Here is a 23545-nt window from a genome sequence, read left to right on the forward strand (position 1 = left end):
ATTGAGAGATCTCGAAATCGACAATGTACATTTGCGCTCGCAACACACAAAAGATTTTTTCTACAATCGCAACTATGACTACTACATATTATTTTTTTGGATCAAATCAATGTAATACCTTCTTAAAATCAGGAACTAATTATTCACAATATTGACATTAAAGGTACAATAATTACGGTTTTTGAAAAGTAATCCATTCTGGTTCTTTTGCTGCACTTACAATTTCAGGAGGTGTACACGAAAACGCTTCCTCAACAGTTTCCCTTCCTTCTACAGGCTTTTGAGCAATGTTTTTTGTAAAAACACAAAGAACACTGTAACCTTTCGACTTAACTTTTCCTCGATTTTTTTTTTCCTCATTTGGTGTATTGTTGGTTGCCGCATTCCCTCGGATGAAATTTTGCGGAAAAATACGAAACAAAAATAATGAGAAAAGAAATATTTATGGATCCTACATTGTGTTTTATTTTTCATTTTGTTTAATTAGGCTCTAACGAGAGGCCGTACCTTTGGAAGGTTTTCAAAGATGAAATTAAAACGATTGCGCACACTTCGCTTAAATTTTATTTAACGAATAATCGAGTGTGGTGAAGTTTGGTCCCAACAAATGATAGAAATAAATAAATGAATTTTATAACAGAATTTGGCGGAAATTTGACCCAATGAGATTTGGCTCGCGCCCCTCGAATTGAGATCTGACTCATGAATAAATGACTAAGCTGGGCAAATAAAGGAGTTTCTGGCGCGAACAGCATTATACGAGTTTGAGATGCGAACTATGTGATCCGATTTAGATTTGACTTGTTTCTCCAATTAAATTGAACCCGACGCGATGCCCTGGAATCTCATAGATCACCCCGGTCTAATCCGGTGGTCGAAAATAAAAGGGAAAAAAGGTTCTAACAGGGCCAAAGGGTACCTCTCTTCACGTGTCAGCTGGCCTAGTTTGGGCACTGGCCCCCTTGGGGGTGACGCGGCTAATTTTATGCTCTTACGCCGGACCACAGCTTATTGAGTGCGACGGACACTGGCGGTAGCTTCCCGAACTCGAGAATCCAAGACATAAGTAATGAATGGAAATGTTTTATAATAATTGCATACTGGTTCCCCTTGACAAGAGCACGTTTCCCCAATCGGTAAATGCAAGAAGATCACATACTTCGCGATAAAGAAATTAATATAAGATTCTAACGAGTCACGTGGTCATCAAAAGCTCAAAGAAAATAATATAATCTTTACTTTAGAACGATAAAGAACTAAATGCTGTTTGACTAATTAAATCGCAACTACAAATAATGTACAAGAATTAGAGAAATAATCTACCTAGTGAATGTAAAGAACGTGGTCACAAAATGGCTGCCGGAAGTACTGAACGTACCTCCGACTACTTTGGAGATCAAACCCCGAGTGAATCAAAAAAGCCTTGTTTCCCGTCCCGCAATCGGTTTTATCATTTCTGGCGCACCCCCCTTTCGCAACCCCTACTTGACCAAAGTTCGGTTCTACTTTACGCCGACCGCGATACCCTTTCGATATCTCTAGAACTTTTGAAATTACAGTTTCCGTTTTTCCACCATCATTTTAAATGTTTAAATTTAGACTTTTGTTAGGACCAGACCGAATGTACATAATTTGTTGTTGGATTAGAACTCTGAAAAAGAACACTAAATTACTGACTCTATACAATAATAAACCTCAACATCAAGAAACAAACACAATCTAAAAAATGGAACAAACAGAATTAACAGGAACACTGAATTACCGACTCTATACAATAACAAAACTCAGCATCAAGAATCAAACATAATTAAAATGAAATAAACATAATTAAAATGAGACAAACAGAATTAAAATGAAACAAACATAATTAAAATGAATCAAACATAATTAAAATGAAACAAACAGAATTACAATGAAACAAACAGAATTACAATGAAACAAATTAACCTTATTTTGAAACCTAAATTGGGCTTGAAACGCTGTTACGTAATTGTCATGTCATGCAACTAAATTCCGTTGATCTGCTACTTCTAAAAATTGTTCTACATTGGTTTGATTCCCCAAAACCGTTCTAATTAATAATTACTTCGTAAATTTCATTCTCTCTCTCTCTCACTCACACGTCTGATTTCTACGACTACCTGGCTTTACCGTTACCCGGTCCTCTGTGTTTTCTACCGACTCCCTTTCTACTTTGCTTTGTTACTTTTCTAACTAAAAGTGCAAACGATTCTAGTTCTTTTCTACGATAAAGCGCTCTGTTTTTAATTTGCAATTCTCGCCCTTTAATTACAAATATGCCACAAATTTGAGAATGCTAAAAAAGTAAATTAACCTAATGAACATTAATTTTGTTGTTCTCTCAATTTGAAACCTGCTCACATCAAATTCATTAATTCAATTATCCCCTGATTTTAACTGGACCACCCAAATTGTCGAACATGTAATTACAATAAATTTATTGCAACGCTTCTTTTGCCCTGAACACTTGTTCCCCTTGGGCTATGTTTTGCCCCGGACGCGTACCTGCATTTTCAAAGAAAGGTTGGCAGATTTCACTTGAGGAGTGTGGTGCCACTCTTGTGAACAAAGCAACAATAAAATTTACAACTGACCAACATTTCCGTCGCAAATGAACGGTATTTAAAATATTTCGTTGAAATTATTTTAAAATTAAAATTCTTAATTTATCGAACCTATTCGGACCGTTACAACACCGACACAAACTGACACAACAATTCTTTCTGTTTATTCGTTGTCACTAGTTACAATAATCACTGGACATCTGATTTTAACAAAAATTTCGAAGAGCGAGTGTTTTGTACATTTTTTCGCGCGGGAGCGACAAAGTCCTTGGAAAACGTCAAATTTGCGTTGTCAAATGCAAGCGCATAGACCTACTTTCTGCATCGATTGTAGAAAAACAGTTTTTCACGACAAAACGTGGATCAACAAAATTCGAAACAAAAGAAGTTATGTTGTTAGGCGTTGCGTGTTTGTGATTTTGTTTACTGATTTTAGTTTAATCAGTGATACCAGCACACAATGCATTTAGCATGAATTTTCCCAGAAGTTTATCCCAAGCAATTCCACGTTTTTTCGTCAATTGAAATCTAAATAACAGGTTACAAATTTAATAAGTCAAAAATAAGACAAGCTTTAGTTACCAATATTCAGAAAGCATTTTAAAAAAATTAAAAAAACTTTCAGCACAACATATTTGGCGTCCTCTATCCACAAACTCTCACAACATTCACTTTGCTCACTAGTGATTCAACCGCCATCTTTGCTAACGATATTCAGTGAGCAAAAACCACTAAAATCCCATGATCATGGAAAATAATAATTTATTTACTTTATTTTTAAAACATTTTCATATAAATAATTAAATTAACAATTTTGTCGACTTCACATTAAATGGGCCTTTTTTGTTAAAATTGTCAAAATCTTGCATAGTGATCCCAGAACTCTAACGTTTTATGATAGGCAGGACTAGTTACGAAGGAATTAGTATTTGACGCCTCCTAGTGAGAAGAGGAGCACTTCGTCCAAAAGAGACTAGCGTCTGTCCTCTTTCTAAATCCAGAGCCTACAGGCTAAAGACCGAACCTTAAAGATCTGTTTATTTACGTCCATTACTTGCTTCTTTGTTAAGCTGTATAACTTCCTAACGATATTGTCTATCACAAAACGTAGAGTTCTGGGATCACTATACAAAACATGTGTTCAATTTCCTTCCGGAATTTCTTTCGCTTCTTATATTTCTAACAATATTACGGTTGGGTGTACAGATTTATTCCTTTCGTTTGGAAATCAAGAGTTATGGATTACCAGCATCAGGACCTCTTAAATGGTAAGTTCATTAATATATAAGTACAAAAGATCATGAACATTTTTTAGACGACTACTTGAAACTAGTTCGTGTGTTAGGCAGCGACATTTTTCAGACAAGACTTGCTAAATTCTTACTGAAGTTAACATTTATTTTCTACTTGGCGTTGTTAGTCGCTCAACTCTACTTTTTCTTTCTGGCAGCGACCATAGCAAACTTAATCAATTATGGACCCCTTTTCTTGCAAATGTGCTACGTAATACTTGTCCATAAACGACACAACCTATTCCTAACATTTTTGTTTTAGACTGAATTCTCAATCGTTATACATTTGTCTAAAAATCATTTGGTAGAACAAGCAATGGAAGTGATCGATTTGTGGGAAATCGATTCCGCCGGTGAAGAAACCAAACAGAGAATCACAAGAGAATCCAGACGAATAAATATGTTTGTGGTAATCAACACCATCCTGGGTGTGACGTGGGCTACTACTCTTGTTGTTTCCCATAATCCCACAGAGACGGTTTTTGTTCGAGATATTTTTCACTTACTGTTCCCCAGTCAGGCCAAGTTTCTTATAGTTTTCTTTAATTTGATGTTTTACTTGGTGGTTCTCACAGTTATAGCACATGCATATCAAATTATTTATACGACGCAACATGTGAAATTTCAGATATACATGTGCAAAATTTTCATCCAAAAAATGACAGATCATACAGATTTGGAAGAAAATGTAATTTATGATGGAGATTATCAAGAATTGATAGAGTCAAGGCTGAAATTTTTCATCAACAGACATTGTGACTTTATCCGGTAATGACATTTTTATAATCTCAATTCGTAATCTTTATACAGGGTGATTCTGAAATAAGTTTAGAAAAAAAAACGGTAATTGGTGATGATGAGATAAGATTATCTTAGTAGTTTAGCAACAATAATAATAATCAAAGGTAAAATGTGCCCGTCAATCACAAACGTAACATTACTCCTCTCGATCAATTCCATAGAAACATTTACAAAGCAATATGCTTGCACCTACAAATTTATTGTGGAGTTGATGTAACAATGGTTGCTAATGAAGTGAACTAATTCGGACAAATTTTTCCTATTCATAGGCGTTGAAAATACAAGGATATTGGGTAGTTTCCATCCTTTTGATTTCACCTCCAAAAGTCATTTACGCAGATTAATTTGTGTCACAAAATGTTTTCCAAATTTATTTCAGAATCACCCTGTATACATACAGGGTATTTCTGAAATAGGTGCATTAATTTTAACTGGTAATAGAACTCGTCAAAAGGAACAACTTTTCTATCTACCATTTTGCCGAAGAACGATGTTTAGTTCCAAAAAAAAATTGGAGAGATTTTTCATTAAAATAGCCCTACGCCACTAAATACTGCAATGGCTAATTGAAATCAGCGCTAATATGAAAAAACATCTATTTTCATCCAGAAAACGTGTTTTAACGCCGAAATCGAAATTCAAATAAATCTACCCGTATAGCAAAAAATCCACCTCGTAAGAATCTGGTTGTTTCACGTTTTTAGGTAGCTTACTTTTGGAGATATGAACGGTTTTAGTTTTTTAAGCCATTACGCAACGTTTTTCGCCAAAATGGCAGAGAGAAAAGTTGTTCCTTTTGATGAGTTCTATTACCAGTTAAAATTAATGCACCTATTTCAGAAACACCCTGTATATTTGGAATTTATTTTTCTTCTAATTTCTCTTCATCTGAAAACTCTTTATTTCTTGTTGTTAGTGTTTTGACACGTTTTTGATTTTTGAATGTTTTTAGCGGCCTTCCTCACGTTTTCTTAGCTTTTTATCAAATCATTTTTTTTATCAAATAACGCTGTTGTGTTACAGATGGAGAGATAATATGTTGCTTCTAATGAAGCATCTCATAGTGCCATTTACTTTGGGCGCCGTCGTCATCACTACAAGTTTTGCTCTTTCCCTCCTTCAAGTAAGAAACTGCTTCTGTAAATGTTCTCTTTCTGCTAACCACGTTAACATCATTAAAGCCCAAATCCTAAATCAAATGATTTTTGATTAAGAAACATGTAAATTTTTTGAGTAGATGTGTATTGTAGGATGCGATATCATGGCGCAGTGGTCTGTTCGCGGTTTGGGCCTTGTTGACCATCACAAGTCTGATAAGAGCTGGACACTCTTTAGAAGACGAGGTAATTCACTCTGAAATGTTTATTTTGATGCAGAATTATTTTTCAGTCGGAAAAAATGTTGGCGAGTTTTTCCATTCCAAAATGGTACACCTGGAATATCAAAAACAGAAAGCTTCTGTTGACAATTTTGACCAACACGACCAGACCGATCAGCTTAAAATTCACTGACAGTTTTACCATAAACTACACCATACTTGTGTTTGTGAGTATAACTCTAAGTGAGGATATATCGATTAGACATTTGTTTCAATTTTTAGATTGGCAAGGCACTCTACTCGATACTTTCAGTCTTTTTGAGTACAAAAATTAGAAAAAATTGATTCGCTATTAAATCTTTAGTGATGGATGTTTACTGACTTTCCAAATATCTTAAGAGAGAGCACTTTGCAATAGTGCTATTCATTGTGAGAAGATATAGCAACAGCAATTATCTCTTGTCACAATTTACACTTTTTTAAGTTTAACTAAACTAAAATATAAATTTATAGTTTAAAACCACTCCAGCAAAATTGATAGCAAATAGTTTTAAGCAATTCGCCATGAAAATTAGTAAAACCGTCTTGTTTCTCTTATTCCACTAGTATCGTCAGCATTTTATCAAATTGTCAAAATTGCAACTCCACACTCTGAAATTGAAATACTTTATAATAAAGTAAACACTAAGTATTTCTTTTCAATTTTTTTCCACTCAATTGTCACATTCCTAATCGTCATGGTTCAGTGGAAAGAAAAAACTCCTGAATCAGACTGACCCAATGTTTACTAACGTTCTGCAAAATTTTTCCACTATTATCCAACCACGGTCCTTGCAGTTATTTACTCGATTGTAGGAAATTACTATTAAATATTCATTCAAAGCAAACATATTTGATTCTTGTTGATTACTAAAACATGACATTCACCGACATCGTTGTCGTACGAGCCCTTATTTCTATCGTTAAACTGGCTACAATGGACATGAAAATTGTAGTGCTATATTTCAAAACTGAAAAATGGTTGTCACTGACTCCATCTTCCTTCGAAAATACAGTGCCCACTACTTTCCAAAAGCTTTACCCGTTTGTCACATTCACGTTTTACACAGTCGGTGTAATGTACGTTTTATACGAACGCAGCTAGATTTACCGAACCCTACCAACAGTGCAGCTGTGTCTAAAAGTTATTATGGACCTTGTGCTCTACAGTCACAATGGTCACTCTTTGATCACCGTCATGGTATTCACACGGCGACAGTGGTTCGTACTCGTGAAAAACCTGACCGTGACGGGCACAAAAATCCAGAAACGAAGACACCATCTGTTTATTTTTGTCCTGACGCAGGTGATATTTTGCACGTCAGGTGTGTTGATCGCTTCAGCTTGGATGGCCATTGCGGGAATAAGTTTCCTGAAAATGTTCTTCGTCGAAAACTTCCAGGTTTATTCCCTCTTCTTTTATGTGACCTTCGCTTGCGCCATTTCGACCCTGTTGCTGGAAAGGTACCACTACCATTGTTACTCATTGCTTGATGAAGTCAGACGCACTTTATTCCACGATTTACAGCCGCTCGGTTTTTCTGCATCGACAGGAACACGATATGCAGTGTCTTAAATTCTTTCAGCACATTTTTCATTGTAATAATTCAGTTTAAATGAACTAGAAAGAACCCTTTTGAAATGCGAAGGCTGCACTTCCAGATCTCACCAGAATTGTGAAATTGAAATGCAATCTCTACACGAGCAATTTCGGTGCACATTTTTGTTAATCAATACGTTCCAACAAATACCAATTTCGTTCAGGCTAAAGCAAAAATGCTCGATAGTTTTTCATAAGGAAAAACAATAAAAACCAATCCATACTGACTAGATTTTATTCCTATCCCCCACCCTTTTCCTTCTGTGTTATTTTCCTAACCTTCGCTTCCTCAAACCTATCTCGAGATTGTCCAGCTCTGCTCTCTCTCCTATTCTGAATTCTTCTACTTTTTGCCATGCTTTTTCGTTCACTTTTCCGTAATCTATCACTGTTTCCCCATGCTACCTATATAGGTCCATTCCCCTTCTTCGTCCCCTTGCTTGTTCCCGTTCAGTACCACCCATCCATTTTCTTCGATCCATTCCATCAGTCTCTTCCCTTCTGCAATTTCCTCCCTGTCTTTGGTTTTTCTTTTACCTTTCCCCCTCTCCTCTTCATAATTTCTTGCTCCTCTATCTCCTATTCTCCCGTTGAAGTCTCCTCCCAAGAGTATACAATCTTCCCTGTTTTCTTTCAATAGGTACGTCTTCTTGTTGTCTTCATCTCTTTACTGTATATTATCATTATTTTCCACCATTTATTACTTATATGAACTTTTCTTTCCTACTTCTTCTCTCTTTTCTTGTCGCTTTTCTTTAATCCCCAATTTCACCCCTGTTATTATTCCCGCGGTAGCTGTTCCCTTTTTCTTTTCTCTTTTTGTCCTCGACCTTCCCATTTGTACTCTTTCGGTAGCGACTTTCCCCTTTGTGCTTCTTTCCCGGTTTCCATTTACTTTGTCCATCTGCCTTTTCATTTACCTTCTCTTTATACCTTTTCTCGCCGCTTCGTCTTCTCTTCTTCTCGCCTTCTTCTAAAAATTTTTCTTCAGCTTCTCCTCTCTCTCATCCCATATAAACCATTCTCCGTTTATCTGTATCTTCCTGGATCTTATTTTCACTCTTTTTCCTCTATCTCTCTCTTCTCTAGCCACCTGTCTTACCTTCTTTTGTGTTTAGCTTTCTTCACTTGTCAAATCCTCATCTAATTACATCCTCTCACCTTTTCTTTCATTCAACTAACTCTAATTTAGCATAATGTTCTTCTTCTGCTCCCAACTTTCTATTTTTACCAGCACCATCTTATCTTAATTTCTTTTAAATGCTTCTTTTATGTTCACTTTCACCCTTATCTCCTTTTCTAACTATTCTTCCACCCCACTCTCTATATTTTCTCTTATTCCCCCTATTCCGCTTATTATAACATTATTCTTTCTCTCCTTCTTTTATCTTTGTTCCATCTTTTCTTTTATCATTTTCATCCAAACTGCCTCCTCCGCCTACGATTTCTCTTCTCTTCCTCTCATCTTCTCTCTCACTGTGTTTTCAAGTTTCCGTTTATAAATCATGAATAGATAATCCGGTTTGTGATATCAGTGCCACACAAAACTGGTTATTGCTGGACAATAGTATTTTACAGTAGAAGTCCGCTAGGATAGCCTTTACTGCCTAGCCAGAGATTTTGTGAGACGAGCTCGCAGAGCGAGTCGAATAATACTGGCGAGGCAGTAAAGGCTCTAACGGACGTGTATTGTACAATAGTTTTTGTAATATCTCTACGATTCGTTAACAATTATCTTTTTGATATAATTTTTTTCAACACTATCGAAAAAACCGAATAAGTGTGCGGAGGACGTCGTTGTTTGTAAAAAAAATTGTTTCAATATTGTTTGTCAGATTTGTTCAACGCTTAAGTTTCCGTTGAAAATAAATGAATGAAATCAATAAAAAATCGCAATCAAGATATTCCCGATGTCCGGAAGTGAGGTCATCGTTATTGCCTGGAAAATCGCGCTTGTGTTAGTGTTAAAATTGTGAAGCATCATCTTCGATCTTGTCTACATTTGCTGCTGTTTGTCAGATTTGTTCAACATTTTAACTTTCCATTCGGCCGTTATGAGGTTGTTTATATGGTGACAAACAGTCCGGAAAGCCACCTTTAACAACTAGATATTACAAAAAAATGTATTACGTTCGATCGCGGTAAAAATAGGTTGAAAATATTGAACAATTTGGCTCCATCATCTTTCAGAAATTATATTTGTTTTAAGCATTTTTGTTCTACGCAATCGGTCTTCATATCCGAAAACTATTGTACACTTTGCTTTATTTTATTTCTCTAATTTTGCGGCTATTGAATGGACTGAACTTAAACACCCACATATGCTATAATTTCATAATGATGATGTTGAAAAGGAGTTAATGATTTGCGAAGTAGTTGAAACAAACTGATGCAACAGATGTCAGAGAAAAATACTCCGTGTTAATTTCGATGCACTTAACTTATATTGTGCCGTAACTACTTATGCAGATTGTCTATAAAAGAATGTGGGTTCGCAGATGGCTCTGGAATTTGTTTTGCCACCTCGTTTAAATTCATCAAATACTAATCACAAACTGTCAAATATTCACAAACTCTCTACAAAAAGTCAGCATAACTTCATTTCCGCTTTCCTGCCTTGCTTTTTCTGTGACCACAAAAAAAAACATTTTTTTTTTCATAAGCGGCCAAAGAGGCATCTCAGTTTGGTCATAGACAGCTTACCACTGATGCGAATTCTTGATGATTCGTATTTCTAGTGTAGAAAAAACGAATTCATATTGTTCATAAAGTTCTTTTAGTTACTATTTTAATCTACCTGTAAATAATGTTTAATGATAATGATTTTCACTTAAACTGGTGATTATTCAAACTGCTGTAATTGCATGCCTACATCATTAACTTAAAATATTAATAACTGCATTTACAATGGAATTCAATGAGTTAAATAAATTTAGTTCTAGTCAAGTGTCTGCCAAGTGCATTCAAATAGAAACAAATTAAATGAGTGTATATACTGAAAAATATTTATTTCTTCTCGTGTTAAAATAAAATTAAAACTTATGGATTATCAGCATCACAACCTCCTAAACGGTAAGTTCATTAATACATAACTGGCCAACTTCCTCATTAGTATTTTTCAGAGGACCACTTGAAACTAGTTCGTGTGTTGGGCAGCGACATTTATCAAACAAGAATTGGTAAATTCGTCCTGAAATTAACATTTCTTTTCTACTTGGCGTTGTTAGTCGCTCAACTCTACTTCTTCTTTCTGGCAGCGAGCACAGAAAACTTAATCGATCATGCACCGCTCTTCTTGCAAATGTGTTACGTAATATTTGGCCAGAACCAACACAACTTATTCCTAACGTTTTTGTTTTAGACTGAATTCTCAATCGTCGTACATTTGTGTAAAAATCATTTGGTAGAACAAGCAATGGAAGTGATCGATTTGTGGGAAATCGATTCCGCCGGTGAAGAAACCAAACAGAGAATCACAAGAGAATCCAGACGAATAAATATGTTTATGGTAATCAACACCATCCTGGGTGTGACGTGGGCTACTACTCTTGTTGTTTCCCATAATCCCACAGAGACGGTTTTTGTTCGAGATATTTTTCACTTACTGTTCCCCAGTCAGGCAAAGTTTCTTATAGTTTTCTTTAATTTGACGTCTTACTTGGTGGTTGTCACGGTTATAGCACATGCATATCAAATTATTTATACGACGCAACATGTGAAATTTCAGATATACATGTGCAAAACATTCATCCAGAAAATGACAGATCGTACAGATTGGGAAGAAAATTTAATTTATGTAGGAGATTATCAAGAATTGATAGAGTCAAGGCTGAAATTTTTCATCAACAGACATTGTGACTTTATCCGGTAATGATATTTTTATAATCTCAATTCGTAATCTTTATACAGGGTGATTCTGAAACAAGTTTGGAAAAAAGGTAATTGGTGATGATGAGAAGAAGTCATAGACAAAAAAAAATTTTATAAAAGTTTTTTCGTTTTCGAGATACAAATGAAACTGAAAATTTGGTCAGAATTGCTAGTACGCTGCTGAGTTAAAAGTGTTTACCTGATTATCTTAGTAGTTTAGCAACAATAATAATCAAAGATAAAATGTGCCCGTCAGTCACAAAAGTAACATTACTCCTCTCGATCATTTCCATAGAAACATTTACAAAGCAGTATGCTTGCACCTACAATTTTATTGTGGAGTTGATGTAACAATGGTTGCTAATGAAGTGAACTAATTCGGACAAACTTTTCCTATTCATAGGCGTTGAAAATACAAGGATATTGGGTAGTTTCCATCCTTTTAATTTCACCTCCAAAAGTAATTTACGCAGATTAATTTGTGTCAAGGATACTCCACAAAATTTTTTCCAAACTTATTTCAGAATCATCGTGTATACATATATTTGGAATTTATTTTTGTTCTAATTTCTCTTCATCTGAAAACTCTTTATTTCTTGTTGTTAGGGTTTGACACGTTTTTGATTTTTGAATGTTTTTAGCGGCCTTCCTCACGTTTTCTTAGCTCTTTATCAAATCATTTTTTTATCAAATAACGCTGTTCTGTCACAGATGGAGAGATAATGCGTTGCTCCAAATGAAAAATCTCATAGTGCCATTTACTTTGGGCGCCGTCGTCATCACCACAAGTCTTGCTCTTTCCCTCCTACAAGTAAGAAACTGCTTCTCTTAATGTTCTCTTTCTGCTAACCACGTTAACATTATTAAAGCGCAAATTCTAAATCAAATGATTTTTGATTACGAAACATGTAAATTTTTTGAGTAGATCTATATTGTAGGATGCGATATCGTGGCGCAGTTGTCTGTTCGGGGTTTGGATCTTGTTGAGCATCACAAGTCTGATAACAGCTGGGCACTCTTTAGAGGACGAGGTGATTCACTGTGAAATGTTTATTTTGATGCTGAATTATTTTTCAGTCGGAAAAAATGTTGGCGAGTTTTTCCATTCCAAAATGGTACAACTGGAATATCAAAAACAGAAAGCTTCTGTTGACAATTTTGACCAACACGACCAGACCGATCAGCTTAAAATTTACAGACAGTTTTATCATAAACTACACCATACTTGTGTTTGTGAGTATAACTCTTGGTGAGGATATCATTGATCCGATATTTGTTTCAATTTTCAGATTGCCAAGACACTCTACTCAATACTTTCAGTCTTCTTGAGTACAAAAATTAGAAAAGATTGATTCGCTATTAATTAAATCTTTAGTGATAGATGTTTACTGACTTTCTAAATATTTTAAGAGATACTCGTAGCACTTTTCAATAGTGCTATTAATTGTGAGAAGATATAGCAACAGCAATTATCTCTTGTGACAATTTACACTTTTTTAAGGTTAACTAAACTAAAATGTAAATTTATAGTTTAAAACCACTCCAGCAAAATTGATAGCAAATAGTTTTAAGCAATTCGCCATGAAAATGAGTAAAACCGTCTTGTTTCTCTTATTCCACTCGTATCGTCAGCATTTTATCAAATTGTCAAAATTGCAACTCCACACTCTGAAATTGAAATTCTTTATAATAAAGTAAACACTGAGTATTTCTTTTAAATTTTTTTCCACTCAATTGTCACATTCCTAATCGTCATGGTTCAGTGGAAAGAAAAAACTCCTGAATCAGACTGACCCAACCACGGTCCTTGCAGTTATTACTCGAATGTAGGAAATTACAATTAAATATTCATTCAAAGCAGACATATTTGATTGTTGTTGATTAATTTTTCCTCTTTCTTTTCTTGTCGCTTTTCTTTAATCCCCAATTTCACCCCTGTTATTATTCCCCCGGTAGCTCTTCCCTTTTTCTTTTCTCTTTTCGTCCCTCGACCTTCCCATTCGTACTCTTTCGGTAGCGACTTTGCCCTTTGTGCTTCTTTCCCGGTTTCCGTTTACTTTGTCCATCTACCTTTTTATTTACCTTCTCTTTATACCTTTTCTCGCCGGTTCGTCTTCTCTTCTTCTCTCCTTCTTCTGAAAATTTTTCATCAGCTTCTCCTCTCTCTCTCATCCTATATAAACCATTCCCCGTTTATCTTCTGTATCTTCTTGGATTTTATTTTCACCCTTTTCCTCTATATCTCTCTTCTCTAGCCACCTCTCTTAATTTCTTTTGCGTTTTGCTTTCTTCATTTGTCAAATCGTCATCTATTTTGGTCGCCTATGTACAACAATCACATAGCCTCTCTAGAACGTGTTCAACGCAGGTTTTTGAAGAATGGGGTACATATGTTAACTGGTAGTTACCCACCCAGAGGCCATCCAAACGATCTTCTTTTGGGACAGTTTGGAATGTCATCACTACTTTCAAGACGTGCTGAGCACTCAGTGGTTTTCCTGTTCAAATTGATCCATGGTCTTGTCAACTGTTCAGATTTATTATCGCAAGTTACCTTTAAGGTTAATCGTCCGGCTTGTCGCACGAAAAGCACATTCTCTCTTCCGACTAGACGGACAAATACTGGACTCTCGTCGCCCGTCGTCCGGATGATGACCAATTACGGAAACATTGAGGATACGGTTGACATATTTTGTTGTGGCATCGACGCTATCAGGAAGTGCTATCTCAACCCTCTTGTTCGAGACCAGCAATAGAATGCTAGTTGCTTGGTATGGCTTGAGATGGTTTTGTTAATTCTCAATTGTGGTTGCATCGTTTCCTTTGGTTTCTGCTTTAGTTTTGTCTCTTAATTCATCAATGCTTAGTTGACCTATAATTGGGACATCCTGTTGGTCAACTTATCAAACATAATAATAATAATAATAATAATAATCTATATACACCTCTCACTCTTATTAGCATAATGTTCTTCTTCTGCTCCCAACTTTCTATTTTTACCAGCACCATCTTATCTTTCTTTATTTTAAATGCTTTCTTTACGTTCAGTTTCACCCCTATCTCCCCTTCTAACTATTCTTCCACTCCCATCTCTATTTTTCCTATATTTTCCTCTATCATTTTCATCCTTTCCATCCAATCTGCCTCCTCCGCCTGCCATTTTTATTCTCTTCCTCTTCTCTCTCACTGCCGCTAATTCTTTCTTTAGCTCCCCCTTCTCCTCAATCACTGCCGCTAATTCCCTTCTTAGTACTTTATTCTCCTATCTTATTCCCACCGCATCCTCTCTTATCTCTCTAATCATGGTTTTCATTTCCTTATCGAATTGCTTGCTTTTATTTCCTTCTTCGCTCCTACTTAAGGATCCTCCCGTTCTGGAACTCTTTCAGAATGGGTTCGTGCTTTCTTCAGACGTCCTACCCTTTTCTCTTTCTCTCTGGCTGCTTTCTTTCCTTAGATTCGGCAGTTTCGGCATGCCCTCTCTTTCTTGCCTGCTGCCTTTTGCTTATCACCTCTCACTCACAAATGAAAAACATTTAAAAAAATATCCCTCTCAAGTTATTACACCGGTTTTTTCTTCGTTTCTTCCGTGTTTCCATAGTTTTCTCGATGCAATTCTTTCTCCTCTTTATTTTAATACTTAACATTTCATTTAATATTTTCCAACATTTTTGTTCTTTCTACGCCACTGACGTAAGACGATTAGTAAATATTGTGTTTTCAAGTTTCCGTTTACAAATCATAAATAGATAATCCGGTTTGTGAAATCAGTGCCACACAAAACTGGTTACAGCTGGACAAAAATGTATTACGTTCGATCACGGTAAAAAAGGGGTGAAAATATTGAACAATTTGGCTCCATCATCGCTCGACAATCAAAAACCCAAGTTCTTTCAGAAGCATTTTTAAGCATTTTTGTTCTACGCAATCGGTCTTCATATCCGAAAACTGTGCCCTTTGCTTTATTTAATTTCTTTGATTTTACGGCTATTGAATGGACTTACCTTGTACACCCACATCTCCTATAGTTTCGTAATGATGATGTTGTTGAAAAGGAGTTAATGATTCGCGGAGTAGTTGAAACAAACTGATGCAACAGATGTCAAAGAAAGTTACTCCGTGTTAATTTCGATGCACTTAACATATACTGTGCCGCAACTACTTATACAAACTGTCTCTAAAAGAATGGGTTCGCAGGTGGCTCTGGAATTTGTTTTGCCAGTTTAGATTCATCAAATACTAATCACAAACTGTCTAATATTCGCAAACTGTCAACAAAAAGTCAGCTTAACTTGGCTCCCGCTTTCCTGTGCCTTGCTCTCTGTGTGACCATAAAAAAAAACACAATTTTTTTTTCCTAAGCGGCGAAAGAGGCATCTCAGTTTGGTCGTAGACAGCTTACCAGTGATGTGAATTCTTGATGATTCGTTTTTCTAGTGTAGAAAAAACGAATTCATATTGCTCATAAAGTTCTTTTCCGTTGACCGCTTGTTAATTTCAATATTAATGAATTAATTTGTCTAAAATATTATAGTGTATTAATGGACCCCATTAATACACTATTTTTCATTAATCAACGATTTTGCGATTTTCATGTATAAACAACCTCGAACATGAATTGTTTGCACTTACCAACACTGCAGCAGGGTTTTCTACACATATTTTATAGCTCCATAACTGCACAATTACGAATTCACTTTTTCAAAAGCCGACCTTTTTGGTTATAATTCGCATGTCGTATTTTTCAAAAGTAACTAGCTTTTCTTAGCAACCGTGATTTTTACGCAAAATTGAATGCGAATGGAGTTGACTTCTTCTGACAGTCTTTGTGGAAAAGTAAATAGAAAGTGTTGAAAATTTTAAAAATGGCCTACCCTGAGGACAAAAAAAGGATGAAGGTATTTTATAAGGTCTCATCTTTATCGCAAAAGATGAAATTGGTTTCGATTTGGCTTTAATTTGAAATTTTGTCACAAAAAAAAAGTTTGCGGTCAACTGAAAAATTTTGTAATCAACTCGTTTGTTAATGGGCGATTAATAATCTCAACTATTAAAGGCACTCACTCGCTACACTCGTTTGTGCTTTAAACAGTTTCGATTATTATTAATCGCCTTCATCAACAAAATAGTTAATTAAATAACTATTAAGTTACTATTTTAATCTACCTGTAAATAATGTTAATGATAATGATTTTCACTTAAACTGGTGATTATTTAAAATGCTGTAATTGCATGCCTACATCATTAACTTAAAATATTAATAAATGCCATTTACAATGGAATTCAATGAGTTCAATAAATTAGTTCTAGTCAAGTGTCTGCCAAGTGCATTCAAATAGAAACAAATTAAATGAGTGTATATACTGAAAAATATTTATTTCTTCTCGTGTTAAAATAAAATTAAAACTTATGGATTATCAGCATCACAACCTCCTAAACGGTAAGTTCATTAATACATAACTGGCCAACTTCCTCATTAGTATTTTTCAGAGGACCACTTGAAACTAGTTCGTGTGTTGGGCAGCGACATTTATCAGACAGGAATTGGTAAATTCGTCCTGAAATTAACATTTCTTTTCTACTTGGGGTTGTTAGTCGCTCAACTTTACTTCTTCTTTCTGGCAGCGAGTACAGAAAACTTAATCAATCATGCACCGATCTTCTTACAATTGTGTTACGTAATATACTTGTCCAGAAACGACACAACTCATTCCTAAAGTTTCTTTTTAAGATCGAATTCGCAATCACCATTCTTTTGTCTAGAAATCGGATGGTAGAACAAATAATGGAAGTCATCGATTTGTGGGAGATCGATTCCGCTGGTAAAGAAACCAAACAGAGAATCACAAGAGAATCCAGACGAATAAATATGTTTGCGGCAATCATCACCATCCTGGGTGTGACGGGGGCTACCACTCATCTTCTTTCCCATAATCCTGCAGAGACGGTCTTTGTTCGACATATTTTTCATTTGTTGTTTCCTCGACAGGCCGAGTTTCTTGTCATTTTCTTTAATTTAACGCTTTATTTGGCAATTTCTATCATGGCAGCACATACTTATGAAATGATTTATATGACGCAACATGTGAAATTTCAGATATACATGTGTCAAACATTCATCCAAGCAATGACCGATGGTACAGATTTTGAAGAGACATTAATTTATAATGCAGATTATCAACAGCTGATAGAGTCGAGACTCAAGTCTTTAATCAAAAGACATTGTGACTTTATCCGGTAATGAATTGTTCATAGTATTTTTGTCATCTCAATTCGTAGTCTCCTATGTTTTTTTTTTGCCTTTCACTTTTCACCGTACTGGTCTATCAGGTACCTTGCGGTCGGCTTTTTCCTCTTTTTTTCCTTTGTGCGGCGGGGCTCCGGGGTACTTTCCCCGGCCACCCACACCCACCCTCTCTTCTCCTTTTTTCTTTCTGGACAACACAACATGAAATACAGCACAAACATCCATGGGAGGCCCATCCGGCCTGGGATTTGAACCCTGCTGACCTCGCGGTGGTGTCGGGAGAGTGTCGCTCTTCCTTCCACCACCCTACCGTCAGCCCCTGCTAGACATACACACGCATCCATGGCCCGGCGGAGTTTCCTTCCTTCGAAAAAATCCTCCCCCTTCGGTGGGATTCGAACCCACTAGCGCCGGGACCGCGACCTCGGACCACTGTCTCCGACAGCCATGCGGCCACCGAGCTACCCTTTTTGTTTCTTCACGTTCACATTTTGATCTGTACTTGCATTTAAAATTTTTCAAGCGGACTTCCTCATGTTTTCTTAGTTTTTGCAATATTTATCAATATCAAATAACGCTGTTCTGTTACAGATGGAGAGATAATGCGTTGGTCCAAATGAAAAATCTCATAATGCCATTTACTTTGGGCGCCATCGTCATCGCTACAAGTCTTGCTCTTTCCTTCCTACAAGTAATTTTTATTTTTTTGAATTCTTTCTTAACCGACTCTTTCTGTTAACCACGTTAATATTATTAAAGCCACCTGTTTGGCAAACTCTAATTCGATTGATTTTTGATAAGATTAACCTGAATGACGAAACTTGTCGATATTCTCTGCTATTTTTTTTCTGGATATGTTGTAGGATACGATATCGTGGAGCAGTTACCTGTTGGCGGTTGGTTCCTTTTTGACCCTCACAAGTCTGATAACAGCTGGACACTCTTTAGAAGACGAGGTGATTCACTCTGAAATGATTATTTTCATGCAGAATTATTTTTCAGTCGGAAAAAATGTTGGCGAGTTTTTCCATTCCAAGATGGTACACCTGGAATATCAAAAACAGAAAGCTTCTGTTGACAATTTTGACCAACACGACCAGACCGATCAGCTTAAAATTTACCGACAGTTTTACCATAAACTACACTTTACTTGTGTTTGTGAGTACAACTCTTGGTGAGGATATCATCGATTAGACATTTGTGTCAATTTTCAGATTGTCAAGACACTCTACTCAATAGTTTCGGTCTTCTTGAGTACAAAAATTGGAAAACGTTGATCGGCTATTGCATCTTTAGTGATTAGTGTTCACTGATTTTCCAAATGGGACAACGTAGAAGACTAAAAGCAATTAAAAAAAATTATAGCTCTAAAAATAAATGTCATTCTATTTTTTGACATGGGATTTTAAAAATATTTTTTCCAAATTTTACATGAAGCCAGTAGCTCGTGGTTAAAATTTGGTCACACATTAAAATAACACCCTGTATATTGCATTTGTCAAGCACGCGTGCTGTGTTGCAGTTTGCACGAAAGGTGATTACTGATTAGAAACGTACTTTAAAATGTTACAAATTTGACAGAAAAATCAATTCGTAGAATGACCTATTCTTGTTGGAATAGGTCATTCTACGAATTGATTTTTCTTTTTTATGAACACTTACAATTTGTATGATTAATATCTTTCAAATCTAAATGTTGTAGCACAATAGAACATGTGAAATAATTAAACACAAAGCACGTGAATAATTAAAGTAAACAACATTATTTGCGGAATAAACGAATAAAATGAATTAACATTAACCTACCCTACCATCAGTTTCTAGTGGAGCAATAGTATATTACATCATTAAGAGTAGAAGTGTGTGTCTTTTGTGCTAAGCCTAGAGATTGAAGACCGAAACGCAGTTGAGGTCGACAACTGGGCGAAGCACAAAAAGAGCTTCTGCTGAATGATATTATATTATTTTATCTTCAAGGGAAGCACAAAAAAAAAATCGAACATGAACTCACTTAGTTATTTTTCTTTTCCTGCAGTTAGCTACCAGATTGCAAGCACTAATACATAAACAGAAAATTATCTTTTCGTTGTTGTTTTTTCCTTTAATTACTCCTAATACTTTTGATCTAAATACCTGTTTATAATGACGATAATAATGATTTTCACCTAAAGTGGTTCTTATTTAAACTGCCTTAATTACAATCGTGCTTCATTAGCTTAAAATATTAATAAATTCATTTATAATGTAATTCAAGGAGTTGAATAAATTAATGAATGGTGTTCTAGTTACGTTTCTGCATAATGCGTATAAATAGAGACAAATTAAATAAGTGTATGGACTGAAAAATATTTATTTCTGCTCATATTGGGTAAGTATTCATTTTTTAACATTTCTTAGGGCCGGTTTCACCAACGTGAGTTAAATTATTTAACTACAGATTAAAATATACGAAAACATTGTTATAACAATAAATAATTAACAATTTTGTCGATTTCACATTAAATGGACCTTTTTTGTTAAAATTGTCAAAACCTTGTATAGTGATCCCAGAACTCTAACGTTTTATGATAGGCAGTACTAGTTACGAGTGAATTAGTATTTGACGCCTCCTAGTAAGAAGAGGAGCTCTTCGTCCAAAAGAGACTACCGTCTTCCCTCTTTCTAAATCCAGAGCCCACAGGCTAAAGACCGACCCTTAAAGATCTGTTTATTTACGTCCATTACCTGCTTCTTTGTTAAGCTGTTTAACTTCCTAACGATATTGTCTATCACAAAACGTTAGAGTTCTGTGGTCACTATACAAAACACGTGATCTATTTCCTTCGCTTCTTGTATTTCTTGCAGTATTACGGTTGGGTGTACAGATTTATTCCTTTCGTTTGGAAATCAAGTGTTATGGATTACCTGCATCAGAACCTTTTGAATGGTAAGTTCATTAATATACAGGGTGATTCATCTTTTACCGCCGGTGGCAAAATTGACTTAGAAATCATGATTTCACTTTCATATTTTGCAGACCTAATTTATTATCCATAAGGCACAGAATATCAAAAAATGGAATTTATAAGTTAATTAGGTCAAATTTTGGCATTTTCTCAATTATTAGTTGTTTAATTTATTGAATCTTGTGGCATATGCACACTCAGGTATTTTCACACAATTTTACAATGTTACATTAATTTTAGCATATGGTATTATTGAAATAAATTTTTGAAATCAATTATACCAGCTGAAAATAAATTTTTCGACAAATCAAATCTGTAAATTTCATAATTTTTTCTCAATTCTTAAGGGTCATTTTGCCACCGGCGGTAAAAGATGAATCAGCCTGTATCAGTACAAAAGATCATGAACATTTTTAGACGACTATTTGAAACTAGTTCGTGTGTTAGGCAGCGACATTTTTCAGACAAGACTTGGTAAATTCTTCCTGAAGTTAACATTTACTTTCTACTTGGCGTTGTTAGTCGCCCAACTCTACTTCTTCTTTCTGGCAGCGAGCACAGCAAACTTGATCGATCATGCACCGCTCTTCTTACAAATGTGTTACGTAATACTTGGCCAGAACCAACACTACTTATTCCTAAAGTTTTTGTTTTAGACTGAATTCTCAATCACCATTCTTTTGTCTAAAAATCATATGGTAGAACAAGCAATGGAAGTCATCGATTTGTGGGAGATCGATTCCGCCGGTGAAGAAACCAAACAGAGAATCACAAGAGAATCCAGACGAATAAATATGTTTGTGGTAATCAACACCATCATGGGTGTGACGTGGGCTACTACTCTTGTTGTTTCCCATAATCCCACAGAGACGGTTTTTGTTCACTTACTGTTCCCTAGTCAGGCCAAGTTTCTTATCGTTTTCTTTAATTTGATGTTTTATTTGAATGTTCTCGCGACAATGGCACATCCATATCAAGTTATTTATACGACGCAACATATGAAATTTCAGATATACATGTGCAAAACATTCATCCAAAAAATGACAGATCAAACAGATTTGGAAGAAAATTTAATTTATGACGGAGATTATCAAGAGTCGACAGAGTCAAGGCTGAAATTTCTCATCAACAGACATTATGACTTTATCCGGTAATGACATTTTAATAATCTCAATTCGTAATCTTTATATAATATGTATATTTGGAATGTATTTTTCTTTTAATTTCTCTTGATCTGAAAACTCTTTATTTCTTGTTGTTAGTGTTTTGACACGTTTTTGATTTTTGAATGTTTTAAGCGTTTTCATAGCTCTTTATCAAATCATTTTTTTTATCAAATAACGCTGTTCTGTTATAGACTTAGAGATAATGCGTTGTTCCTAATGAAAAATCTCATAGTGCCATTTACTTTGGGCGCCGTTGTCCTCATTACAAGTTTTGCTCTTTCCCTCCTACAAGTAAGAAACTGCTTCCCTAAATGATTTCTTTCTGCTAACCACGTTAACATTATTAAAGCCCAAATTCTAAATCAAATGATTTTTGATGACGAAATATGTCAATTTTTTGTGTAGATCTATATTGTAGGATGAGATATCGTGGCGCAGTTGTCTGTTCGGGGTTTGGATCTTGTTGACCATCACAAGTCTGATAACAGCTGGGCACTCTTTAGAGGACGAGGTGATTCACTGTGAAATGTTTATTTTCATGCAGAATTATTTTTCAGTCAGAAAAAATGTTGGCGAGTTTTTCGATTCCAAAATGGTACACCTGGAATATCAAAAACAGAAAGCTTCTCTTGACAATTTTGACCAACACGACCAGACCGATCAGCCTAAAATTTGGAGACAGTTTTACCATAAATTACACTATATTTGTGTTTGTGAGTATAACTCTTGGTGAGGATATCATTGATCCGATATTTGTTTGAATTTTCAGATTGCCAAGGCACTCTACTCAATACTTTCAGTCTTCTTGAGTACAAAAATTGGAAAATATTAATGCGCTATTAAATCTTTAATGATCAATGTTCACTGACTTTCCAAATATCTTTAGAGAATTGATTTTTCAAAAGTAATATTTTTTCGTATCCCACCTCCACCCGGCGGCACGGCAATTTTGCCGGAGTACATACACTATTACGGATAATACTATCAAGTAATAGTGCAGTGTTTATCAACATAATTACCGGCGTCTCGCCTCCGCATTTTGACTTTTTTGTGTTTTATGTTCTGTGTCAATGTTAAGGAATTTCCTCACGATGTGACATGAGTATAATAATATACCTTTTTGAATTTCAACCACCAATGTGTTCTCTAAGTCCAAAATTTTTAAATTTTTAAAAAGAGATTGGGGTACTATTCCTGTTGCTGAAATTATAAATGGTAAAATCGAAATTTTTTCTAAACACCAAAGATTTCTCATAGCAACGGAGAGTTCTAAATATTTATTAATTTTTGTATTATATGTCTGTGTTATATTGTGTGAATTTGGAACAGCTATATCTAAAAGATATGCTTGCTTTTGTTGTTTATTTAAAATAATAATGTCTGGTCTGTTATGCTTAATATGAATATCAGTTAAAACTGTCCGATCAAAATATAATTTGTAATTGTCATTTTCTAAACAACTTTCTGGTTTATAAATGTAATGTGGTTGTGTATCCTTTAATAAATTGAATTTAACTGCTAAATTCATGTGTATAATTTTTGCGAATATATCATGACGTTTTTTATATTCGCTTTGAGCCAAAACGGTGCAAGAAGAAATGATGTGTTCAATTGTTTCCCCTTCAGTTCCGCAAATCCTACATTTATCAATTATCGATTGTATACCGCATATGTGTTTTTTA

The 23545-nt window shown here is 35.3% G+C and overlaps 1 long non-coding RNA gene across 1 annotated transcript; it reads left to right on the top strand.

The window, feature by feature from the left end:
• The first annotated feature begins 21582 nt into the window (after positions 1 to 21582).
• On the top strand, positions 21583 to 22769 carry LOC138129312 (uncharacterized). Its single transcript, XR_011159180.1, has 4 exons — positions 21583 to 21847; positions 22055 to 22154; positions 22282 to 22374; positions 22421 to 22769. It is a non-coding gene; the product is annotated as an uncharacterized lncRNA (long non-coding RNA).
• Positions 22770 to 23545: the final 776 nt, after the last annotated feature.

The sequence above is a fragment of the Tenebrio molitor genome, chromosome 4 (assembly GCF_963966145.1).
Source record: "Tenebrio molitor chromosome 4, icTenMoli1.1, whole genome shotgun sequence".
Lineage (NCBI taxonomy): Eukaryota > Metazoa > Arthropoda > Insecta > Coleoptera > Tenebrionidae > Tenebrio > Tenebrio molitor.